Genomic DNA, 17,668 nt, shown 5'->3' with positions numbered 1-17,668 from the left:
CTTTACTCTCTCCCCTGGTCATGTGGGAATTGAGAACTGAGTTATGGTTCATAAAAAAAGAATACAGGTTACACATAATTGACTACATATTTTATTTCTTTTAGTGTCATGCTACAACAACAAAATGACAAGGAATAAATAAAAATGTTCCAAACATTTTGATAGAATATCAAAATATATTAGAAAATCCTGTTTTGGAATTCAGGGTTAATATTACTATTGCCATTTATTTAAATTTTTTTATAAGACAGTATTTTCCAGAGTTGCTATAACCTGAAACTTAATGACTTAAAACACTGAATTAATTTTTTTTTTCTATTTCTGGAGAGTAAAAATCCAAGACTATGTTGGAAGCAGATCTGGCTTTGCCTGAGCTGTCTCTTGTTGGTTTACAGATAGTGCCTTATGACTAAGCCAATTTGATCATTTTTATTTTTATTTTCATTATTATTATTATTATTTGGTGGTGGTGGGCTTGAACTCTGGGCTTCGGCGTTTTCCCTGCGCTCTTCAGCTCAAGGCGAGTGCTCTACTGCTTGAGCCACAGCACTGCTTCCGGTTTTCTAGTGGTTTATTGGAGATAAGAGTCTCTCGGAGTTTCCTGCCCTTGGCTTTGAACTGTGACCTTCAGATCTCAGTCTCCTGAGTAGCAAGGATTAGAGGCCTGAGCCACCGGTGCCTGGCTTATTTTCATTATTCTTTATGCCAGTCCTGGGGCTGGAACTCATTTTGGGAGCTGTCCTTGAGATTCTTATCTTTTTTATCATCTACCACTTGAGCCAAAGTGCCACTACTACTTTTTCTTAGTAGTTTGTTGGAGATAAAGAGTCTCACTGACTTTCCTGCGGAGATTGGCTTCCAACAAGGATCCTCAAATCTCCTGAGTAGCTAGGATTACAGGCATGAGCCACCAGTGCCTGGAGTCTTTTGATCAATTTGCATAAGCAGTCCAATGTCTTCCTAGGTTTCCATATTTTTTCCTATTATAAAAAATATTCTTGTTGCATTATGGTACAAACTAAGTTTATTTAAATTAATTAATCCGTTCAAGTTTCTATTTCCAAAACAGTAAGATTCTGAGGGGCTGATAATTGGGGCTCTCATATACGGATTTGTTTAACCTATAGCAATGTCAAGTGCTGCAGAGCTCCTTTACCTCAAAGTAGATTGGAAGACATAATTTCTGAGGGACACTAAAGTAATGGGATGTTAAAATTAATTATATCCATTGAATTTCAGGAAACTTAATGTAAAATTTTACATAATAACCTGATATGAAAAGTAAAAATGACTTGATATGTAACCATACTATAATCAATATAAAACATTTCCTCACTTCAAAGATACTATCCAGATCCTTTACCCTTCTTCTACTCTAGGTATTCTTTCTACCCTCTAGTTTTATGAATACTTAACATTGCATATAAATGAAATAAAAAATATGATCTTTTATGTAGGGGAATTATTTGACTCAGTGTAATGTTTCCAAGTTATATCTGTGATGTAGCTTAAGTCTGATATGATCAAATTGTATTCAAGTGTATAAACTTATCAACATTCATTTCTTCTTAAAATATAAATGGATGGATTTTATAGATTTATATAAATACATTTTTATTTAGAAGTCTCATGAAAAAGTGCAAAAGATACATTTTTCTCTTAAAATTATATCACATTCAATTTTCCCATAACAAGAAATGAATTATAGCCTAACAATTTGTCTTTGTATTTCAGTAATATTTTGAATAATACAATTGTTTACAATGTTACCTCTTTGTATGTGTATATATGTATATATATTAAAATTACTTTGATAGTGAGAATAAGTGTATTTGAAATAAAGAAATGACTTCATGATTATATCAATTCTTGGATATATATGCTTTCCTATAAATGATGTTATGTCATTACTGATTCAAAGTGAATCTTATCTGTATCACTTAAAGTAAGCCCTATATAACTTTTTAATTATAATCAAGGACTTTCATGTCTAAGCGCTACTTGCTCCATAAGCAACATATGCATGCAAACTAACATCATGATTACCTGTATGAGTTTTTAATTTTTATATTCCTTCAGTAAGGAACTTCTGAACTTCTATAATTATAAATCTGGATCATAACTATGCAAAAGATATAGTTAGCTTCCTGATGTTTGAAATTAGTTTTATTTAGCTTATAGCTTATAATGTAAGGGTGATAAAATAAATGTCATTGGAGCTACATTTTAGGTTTTCCTTACTGGCCTTTCTTTATCTAATCACTATGCATGTGATATGGATACCATTATTGATATGCTAGTTTAATATTTTGTTAAACAAGAAGACAATGTTAGACAATAAACACTCATAACAATTAATTGTTTTCTGGAACACCTTTCCCATATTTGCCTTCTGATTTCCTTCCTTCTTGTCTTCCTTCCTTCCTTCCTTCCTTCCTCTCTTTGTTTGTTTGATTGCTTGTTTCTTTCTCTCTCTCTCTTTCTCCCTTTCTCTTTCTCCCTTTCTCTCTTTCTTCCTTTCTCTCTTTCTTTCTTTCTCTCTCTCTTCCTTCCTTCCTTTCTTCCTTCCTTCCTTCCTTCCTTCCTTCCTTCCTTCCTTCCTTCCTTTCTTTCTTTCTTTCTTTCTTTCTTTCTTTCTTTCTTTCTTTCTTTCTTTCTTTCTTTCTTTCTTTCGTCTCTCTTTGTTTTTTGTTAGTCATGGAGCTTGATCTCATGACCTAGATGTGATTTCTTTTGCTTAAGGTTAGCACTCTACCACTTTGAGCCACAGCTCCACTTCTGGTTTTCCCAGTGATTAATTGGAGTTAAGACTCTTAAGACTTTTCTGCCTGGAATGGTTTTGAACCATGAACCTCAGATCTCAGCCTCCTGAGTATCTACGATTACAGGCACCAGTCACCAGCTATCAGCTTTTAATTTTCAATTTTATTTCTGTCTGTCCTTCATTATCTAAATTTGAATCATAAATTCTTGCAGAAGTCTACTAAATACTTATTGAATTACAAAAATCTGTGTTGGTTAGTTCTGCAAAACAGGAAATATATTGACAAATTTGTATGTTTAAGCTTTTCCACTCTTACTTTTGAAAAAAAACTGTATCACAATGACTTGCTTATTTATACATTGACTTGGACCTCAATTGATTAAATAAAGAACACTCATTCTTATGAAGTAGTTTGTTGAAAGGCCCTGCCCTGTGAAATTTCTCATGAAAGGGTGACTTATTCATTCAATCAGCTTCTATAACATGGAATTATGGGTATGAAATTCATAGAAAACACACTAGAAATAGTGAGCAAAAAAGCAGCAAGAGGAAAAAGTCCAAGTAAAAGTGGAGAGACTAGATCACATCAGAAATATGGAAGAACTGGAGGCAAGGTGTGTGTGGCGGAGCACCAACATTTTAGAGAAAACTATCTTTATATTTACTTCATAATCTGAAGCCACTCTCACTACCAGAGAAAACATGCTAGTACATAATACAATTTGATGTGGTAGAGTAAAACTACATAATTGCAGTCACAGACAAGCTTTTAGGCCAAACAAATTTGCATGGATTAAAACTTCTAATGTCATTATTGTAGTCAGGAATTCAATGCATATCTTACAAAATTAATGGGTGAGGGAAGGGGTGTGTTGAAAAGGATGGATGAAAATTTTGAAAGGGGGGTCTTTAATTGGGATGTATTATATCCATAAACTTCTTTGTTAAATGACAAGTCCATTGTACAACTTCTTATATGTAATAAAAATAAAAATAAAACAAAGGAGGAGGAATTGTATTCATTACCTTACTCATGTAACTATAACTCGTCTGTACAGTATTTTTACAAAAAAATATATATAGAAAAAAATAAAGAAAATACAATTTGAGTAATGCTATTTAGGATACCATGATAAGTTATATAATTTACCGTTCCATATGATTAAGTATGTTATATAATGCATGTTGCAATTTCCCTGGAAAGGAAAATTATAAAGGTGTTTAAAGTCTTTTACACTGTTTTAGAAATGCAAAGCAGATCTTGCACTCAAAGACGTAGACTTAAACAAATACCTGACATTTTATTGCTATATGAATTTAAATAGGTCTCAGTCTTTTTCTTCTTTTAAATCATGGAGAAAATGATATGAGACCTACATACCAGGTGGTTTTCTATGAAAATCAGATATGAAATGCTTTGAGAAATTGGGTGCAGTATGAGCTATCATTATTCACTCAATATTCTTGGTGTTACTGAGTTAGAAAAGACATATAAAGTCCTTTATATGTATTTCAGTTCAATGAGAGCAAGCACCTTCTCTTTGATTTCCCATAAGCTCTGTTATTCTTTATGGAGTATCCCCTGGGTGGTGTTTATTTGCCCAATAACAAGTCTGCACATGTTTGTTTACTGTTTTTCATCGTGCCTAATCATAGTCCATATTGGCAAAGTTTCAGCCAAAACTAATATGGTTATTCTACCTTCTTGCTTTGAAGCTAGGTATCCTGGCATTACTGAGTTTGTCAAAAGATCTAGGAGAAAACCCATCTTTCAAATTCTGTACTATAGTATAACACCTTCTTCTTAAAACATGAATATTACTCAGAATCTTTAAAAAGAGTTCATAAGTGGTGCCTTCTTAAAATCCCGAGTTGGGGTGGGGGTTGAAATTTGTTCCACAAAAAAGTAGAAAGTGTAATGATTCCACACTCTTAATCTTCTTCCTTTTCAGATACCATCAGTTAACTCTGTTCTACAATAAATACATGCATATATGTATATATATACATGCATACAGATCAGAGGTACTTTAGATTAACATGTGAGGTATTATTTATGTACAGGCAATAGAATCCAGAACCTTTTGTAGGCTAAGCTAAAAACATTACCACTTGAAATATGTCCCAGCCATGTAACAGATTTATTAAGTGTTCCAATCAGAATTTCATAAAAATATGAAGGAATCAAGGGAAAAAAAGGAAATGAGTTGAAGAAAAGTTTCATTTCACCAGATTCTCAGCTTCTTGGGGAGGGGAGTTTCAGTGTATAAACCCCCTGTTTTGGCTAAGGGTGAGCAGCTTTTATGCTGTATCTACCACTATCTGAGAGTTATTTAGTGATGCAAATACCTAGGAAATCCTGTGTATGTGGGAAACATGGTGCCAATATTTGTAGGGAATGTTACCCAGGAGTTAAGTATTCGAAGCAGAACAAGGACGTGGATACAAAGAGACACACAATATTCACTCATATCTTTTTGTCAGTCCCCAGAAATCTCCTGCGTCAAAAAAAATTAAATTGTCGGTGCATACAATTAATTTAAATGCGAAAAGATTTGCTTCTTAAAGTTACCTATCAGTTGTCTTTGATCCACAGACTAGCCTAAGACCTTCTGTTATCAAACATGCAAACAACCTTTGGGGCTTTTACTTGTAGTTAATTTCTAGATGGTTAATTTTTATATAAATTGCATACTGCTTTTTTAAAATAGTTTTTGTTGGTCAGTAAAACTTCCTGGAGGAGAATACTGCACAAGTTGGTAAATGCGGTAGAAGACACATGCATCCATCTAATTTCCTTATCTTTCTTCCCCTCCATATTTACTTACTACCCACGATAAAGGTTCCTAATAATATACTTAAGAAGAAACAAACAAAAAAATAGATTTGTACTTATCACTCTTACAGAGTGCCTATTACGTGGATACATTTGAGTATTCACCATTTACTTTCCATGAAAATAAATGATAATATCTCAGGATATTTAATGCTAAATAGTCTGACATTTCCTTCGACTCCTGGGGATTATTGAGGCATTAGTAAAGAAAATATTGAATGGCTATTAGGCTATGTGTTAGCCTTGAATAATCAATTTCTTAGTTCTTAAGGAAGCTTCGTATGCTGAGATCCGATAAAATAAATACTCATAACTCATATTTCAACATAGACAGTTGTTAGTAGAATGGGAGAAATTTTAGAATAAGTTTCAAAGTGCTGTTTGATTGGCTAAATCAGCCCTTTGTATTTTAAATACAGGCAGTGAATGCCTACAAGTTATGATTCAAATAATAAGTTTAAGCACTGTATTATGTAAGAATACAGTTATAAATAGAATTTATTGCCAGGCTTATGGATCATGCCTTAACTATTTAGGAGGCTGCTGAGATCCTAGGATTGTGGTTCAAAGCTAGCTGAGGCAGAAATGTCCATGAGACTCTTTTCTCTAAATAACCACCAAAAAGCCTGATGTAGAGATGTGTCTCAAAGTGGTAAAGTGCTAGCCTTGAGCACAAAAGCTTAGAGATAGAGCCAGGTCCTGAATTCAAGTCCCAGGACTAGTATTACCCTCCACCTGGCCCCCAAAAGATTCATTTTCTACTATTTTTTATCTCTTTTTCTTTGTACAATTAGAAGCTACCAAGTCCAGAAGAAAGAATGTCTTCCTGTCTTCAGTGGTGCGAGGCCAGCCTTCAACCAACAATCATTTAGCTTTAGGTGACCCTTTAGGCAGTGCAGGTATAGCGGAGTTGAAGAGAGAAAACTTAGAGAAGACTTCATAATTAAGTCAAAATGAAACCTTCCTCTCTAGAAAAAATGCCTGACTATTCTGACATCATGAACTCCCAACAAAATAGAAATATGTAGAGTAAATCAAAGAACACGTTCGCTTTCAATAGATTTTTTTGAAAATATATAGAAAACCCATTTGTAAATAGCCTCTTGGAAGAAGTTGAAAAAAAATGGATTTTGCCAATAGAAGAAAATGAGTCATAAAAATAGATTTAGGAGTGCTTTTCAGATATAGTCTTGGCATACAAAACAAAAAGGAAAGAGTGGGAGAAAAGAAATAACTGCACACAAACATCATTTCTGAAAAGTGGAAAGATAAAAGTTGAGATGGTAGAAATCAGTCATAAGCTTGTTTTTATCTTGTTTTGTTGTTACTTGTATGTCTTCCTAGTGTTTAGGGTGAATGTTGAACAACATTGCATGCTGTCCTGCTATTTTTTTTATTTTTTGTTTCTTTTTTTTCAAAGAATCTTACAAGTGATTCATCATGCCTATGCTAGTAATATTGTTTGTGTTATACTTTTGATTAACATCCCCTCTCCTCTTAAAATGAGATGTACTCAGTGTTTATAATGAAAAGTTACTGAAATTGGGACAAAACATAATGTTGTATTAGTGCAAAAAATGTCTTGAGAATAACCAAAGTTCTCATTTTAACACAGTGGGATGGAAAATCAATACAGAAGTATATCATAGGAGACAATTGAGAAACTACTTTTTGGCACTAGAGATGACACATAGGAGTGAAGAGAATTTCTTCAATTCTTCTAGGATGTAAAGAGAATGTGTGTCCTAAATGAGGGAAATGGAGCCATTGTTGTATATATGAACATTGTAATCCCACATACACCAGGATTTCTAAAAGCCTGAGCTCCAACCCAAGGGATTTCACCCTGGCACACTTGGTAACAGTTTAAAATTAATAAAAAAATAGCCATATACATATGATCTTACTGCTCCAGAAGAATGCTTATAGTCTGAAATGGAAAGTTTATATATATGAATTGAAATATCACAAGTTACCTTTCTCTTTGAGTAAGCTTGTAGGTGCTAGGCAGAGTAGAAAACCATTCAAATAAGCTGATGCCAAGGCTCTCCATAAACATAACAATAAAAGAACCTCCAGGTATTACCACCACGAAGCATCTCACAGCAGTGTACTCTGGGCACACATTTTGGTGGTTAGCAAAAATCATTATTCTTTTTCAGGTATGGGTGTGGGCATAATAAAAATAAGTGGGAGATATTTCCTTCCCTGAAGTTTAGCTTTCTATTCTATATAATTTTTAGGTTGGTAGCTTTCTTGTGTGGACTTTTTCACTTTTTGGCATGTGACATTCTTAGAATTAACAGTATAAATAATGCTTTGATTCTTTCCAGATGAAAAGTAGATTTGTACCAGGTCAAGTTATTTTAATGTATATATAGAAAATAACAAGAATAAAAATTTTAGGTGCTTGTATGTGTGCCCCACACACTTTTACTTAGTCTCAGGGCCTGGGCCCACTCCCCGAACACTTTTGCTCAAGGCTAGCACTCTACCACTTGAACCATGGCTCCATTTCTGGCAGATTTGATGGTTAATTGTAAATGAGTTTTATGTCCTTCCTGCCAGGCTGGCTTCAAACTGTGATCCTTAGATCTCAGAATCAGGAGTAGGTAGAATTGTGAGTCACTGGCCTGGGCTTCTAAAGACTGTTTAAGACAATGTATTTCTATATATTTCATTTTTTATTGTGAAAATACTGTACAGAGGGGTTACAATTGCATGAGCAAGGTAATGAGTACATTTCTTATCAAGCATTGTTGCTTCCTCCTTTATTTTCCCTTCCCATCCCTTCCCATCTACCTCCCCAGTCCCCCAACTGCCATCCCTCCCTATTCTCCCACCTATATGAACGAATGTATTATGTTCATTTTTCAACAAACACTCATGGCTATATATAATTTAATAGTGCAATTCTATTCCAGTTACCTAAGAGTTTTGAGTCTGTCACTATGTTTAAGGCCAGTAACTGGTTTGCCTTTTTTTCCCCTCTTGTCAGATTAAACAAGACTCACTTGAAATATACCATTATATACCAATACTAAGTGGGTGTGTTGTCATAGATAACAACAGTGGATGGTGATATCTGAATATTATAATTGAAATCTCAAATGCCCCACAGTCTTGATTACCATTCTGTGGCACTACTGAGATATGTAAAACTTAGAGGAGGTCGGGTGAAGTGGGATGAAAGTAGGGAAGCAGGTCACTGGGAGAGTGACCTTGAAGAGGATATTGTACTTGATCTACTGTTCTATCAATCTGTCTCTTGCTCTCAATCTTTTTTTTTTTTGCCAGTCCTAGGGCTTGAACTTCTTTTGCTCAAGGCTAGCACTTACCACTTGAGCCACAGTACCACTCCTGGCTTTGTCTGTTGATGTGGTGCTAAGGAATCTAACTCAAGGCTTCATGTAAACTAAGCAAGTACTCTACCACTAAGCCACTTTTCCTGCCCCTCAATCTGTCTTTATCTGTTTTTCTTTCCTCTCCTCTTTCTAGTTTTCACCTGCCTTGAAGTGAATAGTGTTGCTGATCACATCATCTCAGCCACAATGTTATGTCTCACCACAGAACCAAAGTTACAGAGATAACCAATTATGAGCTAAAACCTCTAAAATCATAGACTTAAAACTCTTGAGCCCAAATAAATCTGTCTCCTTTATGAGATTATTTATCTTAGGTGTTTTCTCACAGCACTAGAAATGTTACACACTGACATATACAAACTGTGACTATGTACAAACTATAATGTAGGAGTTATAGGACAAAGAAAAAGTTAATGGTTCTAAAGAAAAGAGGTGCTAAGACTGGGAAGGTGGCTCAGTGGTAGAGCACTTGCCTTGTATGCATGAGGCCCTGGGTTCGATTCCTCAGCACCACATAAGCAAAAAGAAAAAAGCTGGAAGTGGCGCTGTGGCTCAAGAGTAGAGCACTAGCCTTGAGCTGAAGAGCTGAGGGACAGTGCCCAGTCCCAGAGTTCAGGCCCCACGACCAGAACCCCCCCAAAAAAAGTAAGAAAGAAAAGAGGTGGTTATTTTGATAGATTATTAGTCTAATATTTATGTGATGAATAATAAGTGATATTTCTTTCTTTCAACCAAATCCAAGTGAAAAATCACAGTATGCTGCAGAAGCTGTTGGTTTCAACCAACTGATTACTCATGGCTTTCTTAAGATTGAGGTTAACAAAGAATCCTCAGGATCCCATATTATAAGGAATAAGGTGCATTATGATGGCTTTTGCATAAAAGGAAAGAAAAATCACCATACTTCACAAAGTAGGTTATGTGTAAATGAGAGAAGTAAATTGAGAACAACCATCAAAATTGGGGTTTTCTTATAAGTTATAGGATGTAAAAGAAATCATAAACTATAATTAGGGTGTGAAAAGTCAGGAAGGGAGAAATAAAGTATTCATGTAAGGCCACTAAATTAAGCACAGCTGTGTAGCTCAGAATATTCATGAACATTGTTGAGAATGGCAAAAAGAGCAATTTGTTCAGAGTTGTCTATATTAAGCCTGAGAAGCGAAGCTGTGATGCTAGGTTATAACAACAAAGTAACATGTGAAGTGATGGTAGGTGATGAGACAAGAAAAAAATTGAGCATGGGTGAGGAAATAAAGAAATTATTTTGGGTTGGTTCCATATCTTAGCTATAGTAAATAATGCTGCAATAAACATAGTTGTGCTGGTAGCTTTAGTGTGGTCTTGTTTGTAAACATTTGGGTAAATGCCCAAAAGTGGGATTGCTGGGTCATAGGGGAGCTCAACCCAGATGCCCCTCAGTAGATGAATGGATCAAGGAAATGTCCTATATACACACAATGGAATTCTATGCCTCCATCAGAAAGAATGTCAATGCCCCATTTGTTAGGAAATGAAAAGACTTGGAAAAAATTATATTAAGTGAAGTAAGCTAAGCCCAAAGAAACATAGGTCCCATGGTTTCCCTTATTTGCAATATCTAGTATATGTATGAGTCAAGAAGAAAAGGTCAGATAAGGTGATGTTAGGAAAATGAACCCTAAGATATGTATTTAAATGTTTTTTTCTTTCATCCATTTGTTTCTAACGCATTTATAAGATTATTTCTTAGTTACTTTGTATGTCCCTCCCCCACAGTAAAACCCCTGCTTTCACTGTATTTGATGTCGGTATAACTTGTGGAGGGGAAGGGGAAAAACAAGTCATTTAAATAAGGATACAGGTGGACCCATTGCAACAATGAGAAATACAAGTTGTCATGTTGAAAACGAACTTACTTTACAATGTTGGTGGGGGGGAGCATTGTGAGGGGGCGGGAGGTAGGCTGGGAAGGGATGGGAAGGGGAAACAAAGGAGGAGGCTACAATGCTTGATAATGCCCATGTAATTGTAAACCTTCTGTACAGTATTTTCACAATAAAAAATAAATAAAAATTTAAAAAAAGAAAAATTATTTTGGAGGGTTTTATAAAGGAATGTATAGGAGGGATTAGAAATATGAGAACAAGAGACGAATATTTCATGACAAATTAAACTATCACACGTACCCCAAAACATGTACAATATATTTAAATATGCACAAGAGAAAATATTAACTACTTTGGTAATCATATCATCTACAAGTTTGCATTATTACGGAGTACCCTAAAATTGATGCAATTAAACAATAAGTATAAATAAAATTTTAAAGTAAGAAATGTATTTCCCATTATTATTATTATTATTATATTGTTACCATTTGAATGTTTGGTCTCTTCTAACTTTCAGTTGAACTTCACTTGTCACTGTAAATATAAATAGTATAATATAATTATATATAATAATATGATATAAATATTATATATAAATATGATATAAAGAGGTGGGATATTTAAGAAACGTTTAAGTCCCCATGAATTTACTAATGCTCTTCCTGTGGGAGCTGGTGTGCCCTCTATTCTTCTCACATCCTCACGCTGACATTTTACCATGGATGTTACTGTTAGAAGACTCTCACCAGAGGCCAGTTCCTGGACGTTAAACTTCTCAGCAAGAAGAACACTGAGCCAGTAAAGTTCTATTCCCTATAAACTATTTACTCTGGTGTTCTGATATAACAGTAAAACTGGGTAAGGACATCGACAGATTCAGTGTAACTTACCAATGTTGATAAATATCCATCCCGAAGAATAATTTTTACATGAAGTCCATTCTTAGTTTTCAAATAGATTTATATAGTTTAAATTAGATAATTGTTTATATTGTTTTGTCAAGTTTTGTCTAATATTTCTGAGATAATATTAAACATTGTTGATTTTATTTTTAGAAAATATAAACAATACATTTTGAATAGCTGGTTTATAGATGAGTGAATATTTATTATTGGATTAATATTTTGTAATGTGCAGATCTCAATTATATGCAATGACATTAGCATCTTTATATTTCTTCATGTTTTATTATTTTCCTTTCATGTTTTATTATTTTCCAATTTTTGTTAATAACATGTACTGTGGAAATTTGTGGGGAGGTGAGTGGAACAAATAGAAAGAGGAATACGATGGGTGTAAAGAGTGATAGTTGTATAATTGTATTCAATGCATACATGTGAAAACAGAACTAGAATAATTGAAGGCAATGGATGGGGGAGAATGATGAAAGAATTGACACAAATCAACATGCATTGTACACATAAATTGGCATCTTGAATTGAAACCAAATTGTACAACTACACAAAGATATTGAAAAGACCATTGAAAAAGGAAAAAACGTATCTCCTACTTTACATGTCTCTATTTCTCATTACCACAGTTATTAGCCTCATTGATATTTAGAAAAGGATTCTACGTTTGTTGTCTCTTCTTTAACAACATTTTGGTCAATAGAATGCTAATAATGACTTTTGAAAAATCCCAAGGTATATTGTCATTGAAATCCACCTGTTCTAAACTTTTTCCACTTTAAAATTATTAGATGAAATTCCACGCATTTGTCATTTACTTATGTTTCAGCATTGTATGTATGTTATGAAATGAATAAATGAAGCTATTATGGCATATGTATTACTTCATAGAGCTGTCATTCTTTGTGGTGAAGACATCTAATATATATTTTCTGCATTTCATTATTATTCATTATTCTGCACTTATTATTCTGCATTTTGCTTTTCATTATTAGTTTTAGTATTGATGGCATACAATGTCTCCTTTATTCAGTTATTCTCTATCTAATTGAAATTTTGCACCATCCCCTCCCCAAGTCTTGCAGCCCCCAAGTATCCCAGCCTCTAGTAAGCCTCATTCTACTGTTTTCATTTTGAGGTACTAGGGATTGAATTCAGAGCTTCTTGCTTGCTACACAAATGCTCTACCCATTGACCTATATGTTCCATCTCTTACAATCTACTTCTAAAAGATGTACATTTTAAGATTCCAATACAATGTATCCTTCCATAACTGTCATAGGGCATGTTTGTCTGATTTCCACAAAATGTATTACCCATCTATTAGGTATATGAGGTTGTTTTTATAAGGGAATATCATAGCATTTCCACCATTTTTACCTATTAAAATACTGCTGTAAGAGAATGAAGTATGTCTTGAATTATCCTGTTCATATGTAATTATTTTAAGTTTTCAGTTGGACTTTTCTTCCAAATGCATAAGAAATAAAAATGACTTTTGCATCTTCTCAGAATATATTTTATACCACATTTTCACAAAGAAAAATAGTCATTTATATTTTTCAACTATTTTTCTGAAGATAAGTACCTAAAGTTGTGATTTTCATTATTTCTCATTCTTTTATCTAGGATCAACTTTAAAAATGTGATTTTATATAATAAAAATTATAGGCTGATAAAACATATAATAATACTAAAATATTACATTAATGAAGTATTATAGCAGATACACTAATTTGTCACCGATTTTGTTCTTTCTGTAATTCAGTTGTTTGAAGACCTGTTTTTTAAAAGCAAAAATAATTAATGTGCACTTAAACTAATGCTGTTAGAAACATTCAGGTGAGTTAATTTTAAACCTGAGACTGTTAGAGGGGCATGGGGCTGTATGCTTGTAAATCCAGATACTCAGGAGACAGAGGCAGGAGGATAACAAATTCAAGGCCAACCTGGCCAAAAAAGAAACAGAAGCTGAGAACGCAAGAGTGTGATAAAGGTGTTTGGCTAAAAGCATAAAGCTCTGGTTCAATCCCTAGTAACACACACACACACACACACACACACACACACACACACACAGATTGCAAGGCCCTATCACTCTGTTTTTTGGATCCTGCAACCAATGATGGAAATTTTTAAAACATCTATTTTAAAGCAGAGTTGGTTGATCCATAAAAAATCATGGATTTTGGCATTAGTTATTTTCTAACTGATGACATGGATTTTTGCATTTTTTGATGATTGAGAGATTCCAGTTTAAGATATTAATTAAATTTGGGCACCAATAACTCATGTCTGTAATTCTAGCTACTCAGGAGACTGAGAGCTAAACATCAGCTTTTGAAGCTGGTCGCAGTACAAATGTCTGTATGACTCCATATTGTCTAGTAGAACTCCAGACTAGAGGTGTGGCTTAAGTTGTAGAAAGCCAGCTGTGAGCCAGCAAGCTGAGCAAGACCTTGAGGCTCTGAGTTCCAGTCCTGGTAATGGCAGAAAAAAGAGATCCCAGTTTAGGGGTTAACCGTGTTGGGGGCCTCACTCGTGAATCCTGTCCAATTCAGTATCATACATCACACCCCATATTTAGCAACTCTCACATTACTTTGTTACTAATTATTTTCTTTGCTTTTTACAGATTCCCAAATTGCTCAAAGCTATAGACTGTTTTTCCCATAACAGTTAGAATGGATGTGCATATTCTACCAGTGCAAAATAAGTCTAAGTTGACAAACTCATAGTGCTGATCATATTCTAAATATATTCATAAAATTTGAAGGCCACCGATGAAACATTAATCAGGGCTTGGCACAGACCAGGTACTCAGTAAATGTTAGCCAAACAAGTGAATGAACGCATGTATTTTTCAAGAGCTCAGGGAAAGAATGAATAAAATATGATGATATACAAATACACCACCTAGTAGACCCACATAATGGCAGGAAGCAAAGAATCCTTTAGTGTAGCTAAAGTTGGATGTAAAACTCTGAGTCTGGTCAGGTCTGCTTCCATTCATGTTTTTTTTTGTGAGATTTCCCACCCAATGAAGGGTATTTTTAATTAGTTAAGATGATAACTATGTTCCTTTTTTCATCATGAATAGAATAACTAGTAACTTGTCCAAATGACTAAAGTCCCAATTTGTTGTATAGAAATAAAGGTTATTTTTCAACTCAAACCCATCCCTTAATATCACTTACTTTTTCAACCTATATATGGATTTTTTCCCACTACTAGAAGTGTATTGATTATTATGAAATAATATGAATTCTTTAATATCTTTATGCTTCACTTATGCCACTTCCTACTTTTTACATAATTAAATAATTATAGTTTTTATAGACCTATTTAATCATCACTTACTCCTAAATTCTCTATTGCTTCAGATTCTAGGAACAATGTATTTAAGTCGGACTCTTGTTAAAACCATGACAGCTCATGAAAATTTAGGAAATCTTAAAACTTGCAATGATGGTTTCTGCCTATTATGCTTTACATAAAAATGACATAATTAGATCTTACTCAAATAGTTGATATGTGATATAATACATAGTATATTTGTTATAAGCATGACCAGAAAATAAAACTTCAAATTCCTGATTTTGTTGTAAACATTCATCCTCTCAGTTACCCACCTAATAATTATAAGGATTTTTTGAAGTTGTAATCCATGTATTAATTATCTAATATTAGGAATAAATTATCTAGGTGGGATAAATCTAATCAAATAATGTGTTTTAGGCAAGAGTTTTCTCCAATTTGTATAATAGGAGGATTAGGGGACATTGTTACAATATCCATACTGCTGAATACAATCTACTTATTCAGTGTGATCCCCATCAAAATGCCAATGATATTCTTTTTTTGAAAATTTATTTTATTTTATTTGTGAACATACTGTACAGAGGGGTTACAATTACATGGGCAGGATAATGCGTACATTTCTTACAAGCATTGCAGCCTCCTCCTTTGTTTATCCTTCACATCCCTTCCCAGCCTCCCCCCTCCCCCCCAGTTCCAATCCTTCCCCCTCCCCCAACATTGTAAAGTTCGTTTTGGACATGACAACTTGTACTTCTCATTGTTGCAACAGATCCACCTGTATCCTTAAACGACTTGTTTTTGCCAATGATATTCTTAACATAAGTAGAAAATTCAAAATTCATATGAAAACATGGAAGACTCCAAATAATCAAAACAAAAGTGACCCAAAAAGTCAGTGCTGGAGGTATTCTGAACATACTTCAGAGCCATAGTAACAAAAATAGAATGGTACTGGTATAAAAAAGACACAGACTAATGGAACAGTAACAGTCATAGAAGATTCAGAAAAAGGCTCCAGCAAATACTGTCATCTGATTTTTGATAATGGCTATATTGGGAACCAGACTTGGGAAACAGACACCTTCATTAACACATGGTGTCTGGAGAACTAAACATTCATATACAGAAGGCTGAATTTGGATCTCTATCTTTCAGCCTATACTAAAAAGCAACTCAAAATGGATCAAAGACATTAATGGAAAAGCTGAAAACTTTAACAGAGAAAGCAATGGGGAAAATTCCTCAAGTTAGAGATATAAACAAGGACTCTCTGAATAGGACTCTAATATCTCATGAAATAACAGCAAGAATTGATGATGATTGATTTAAAAGCTTCTATACAACAGAGAGAAAAAAATCAACAAAGAAAAGAGCCTATGTAACTGAAGAAAGTCTTCACTAGATATTTATCTGACTGGAGATTAATATTCAGAACATAAAAAGAACTCAAAAAATTAAACGCCCAAATGACAAATAATCAAATCAATAAATAGGAAATAAACAAAACAGACATTTTCTTCAGATGAAGAGAAACATATGTTAATAAATACATGTAAAAATGTTCAAAGTCCCTAGTCATCAGAGAAATACAAATAAAAAAGTCTGATATTCTACCTTACTCTAGTAAGATAGATGGCTACTATCAAGAAAGCAAGGAACAACAAATGAGAGAAAAAGAAGCAAACTCATGTTAGTGGGGATATAGATTGACGAATCACTATGGAAATCAGTATGCAAGTTCTTCCAGAAAATTAAAATAGATATCTTTGTGATCTAGCCATATTCCCTTTGAAAATCAAAGTAAGTTTATTATATAGATATATGTATACACATGTTAATCACATGCTATTCACAATAGTAAAATAATAGAATCAACAATGAATAAATTGTTAAATAAAATGTAGCATATACACAGAGTAGAATTTGCATAGGTAATACAGAACAACAAAATTACCTCATTTGTTGGAAATTGGATGGAAATGGAGATCATCATGCCAAGTGAAATACGTCAGTTACAGAAAGATAAATGACATGTGTTCTCTCATTTGTGGAAAGGAGTGGCATGAACACAGAGGAGAGTTTAATAGGGAGGCAGAAAAAAGTGAAATATGGGAAAGGGATATTTTCTTATTAATAGAAAGAGGTAGAGATGAGGTAGTAAGCAGCAAATATGATCCAAGTACAATATAAGCTTGTGTGAAAACAGAATGATAAACACACCAGTAAAGATGGGAATTCTTCCATTTTCAATCTCTTAGTTGTACTTTAGAATTTTGGTAAGAAAACTTACCTTCTGCTTGTTGGTGGAAGTATGTGCCTGAGGGTGACAGATTACTATAGATTTTAAAAGATGTTATGTTTTCAGAACACTGTCCCGGAAAGCCAAAATTTGAATAAGAGAAAAGCTCAGATTTGTCTTCTCTTGTATCATGAAAGTGGATTCTCTCTTTTTTCTCTCTCCCGCTCTTTTTCTCTCTCTCCCTCTCTATAGTAAAAGGTGACAAAACATGAGTTAAAGACAATTTTTTATTGTGAAAATACTGTACAGAAGGGTTACAATTACATGGGCAAGATAATGAGTCCATTTCTTATCAAGCATT

This window comes from Dipodomys ordii, unplaced genomic scaffold, assembly GCF_000151885.1.
Source record: "Dipodomys ordii isolate 6190 unplaced genomic scaffold, Dord_2.0 Scaffold37, whole genome shotgun sequence".
In the NCBI taxonomy this organism is placed as follows: Eukaryota; Metazoa; Chordata; class Mammalia; order Rodentia; family Heteromyidae; genus Dipodomys; species Dipodomys ordii.
This window is presented reverse-complemented; position numbering follows the sequence as displayed.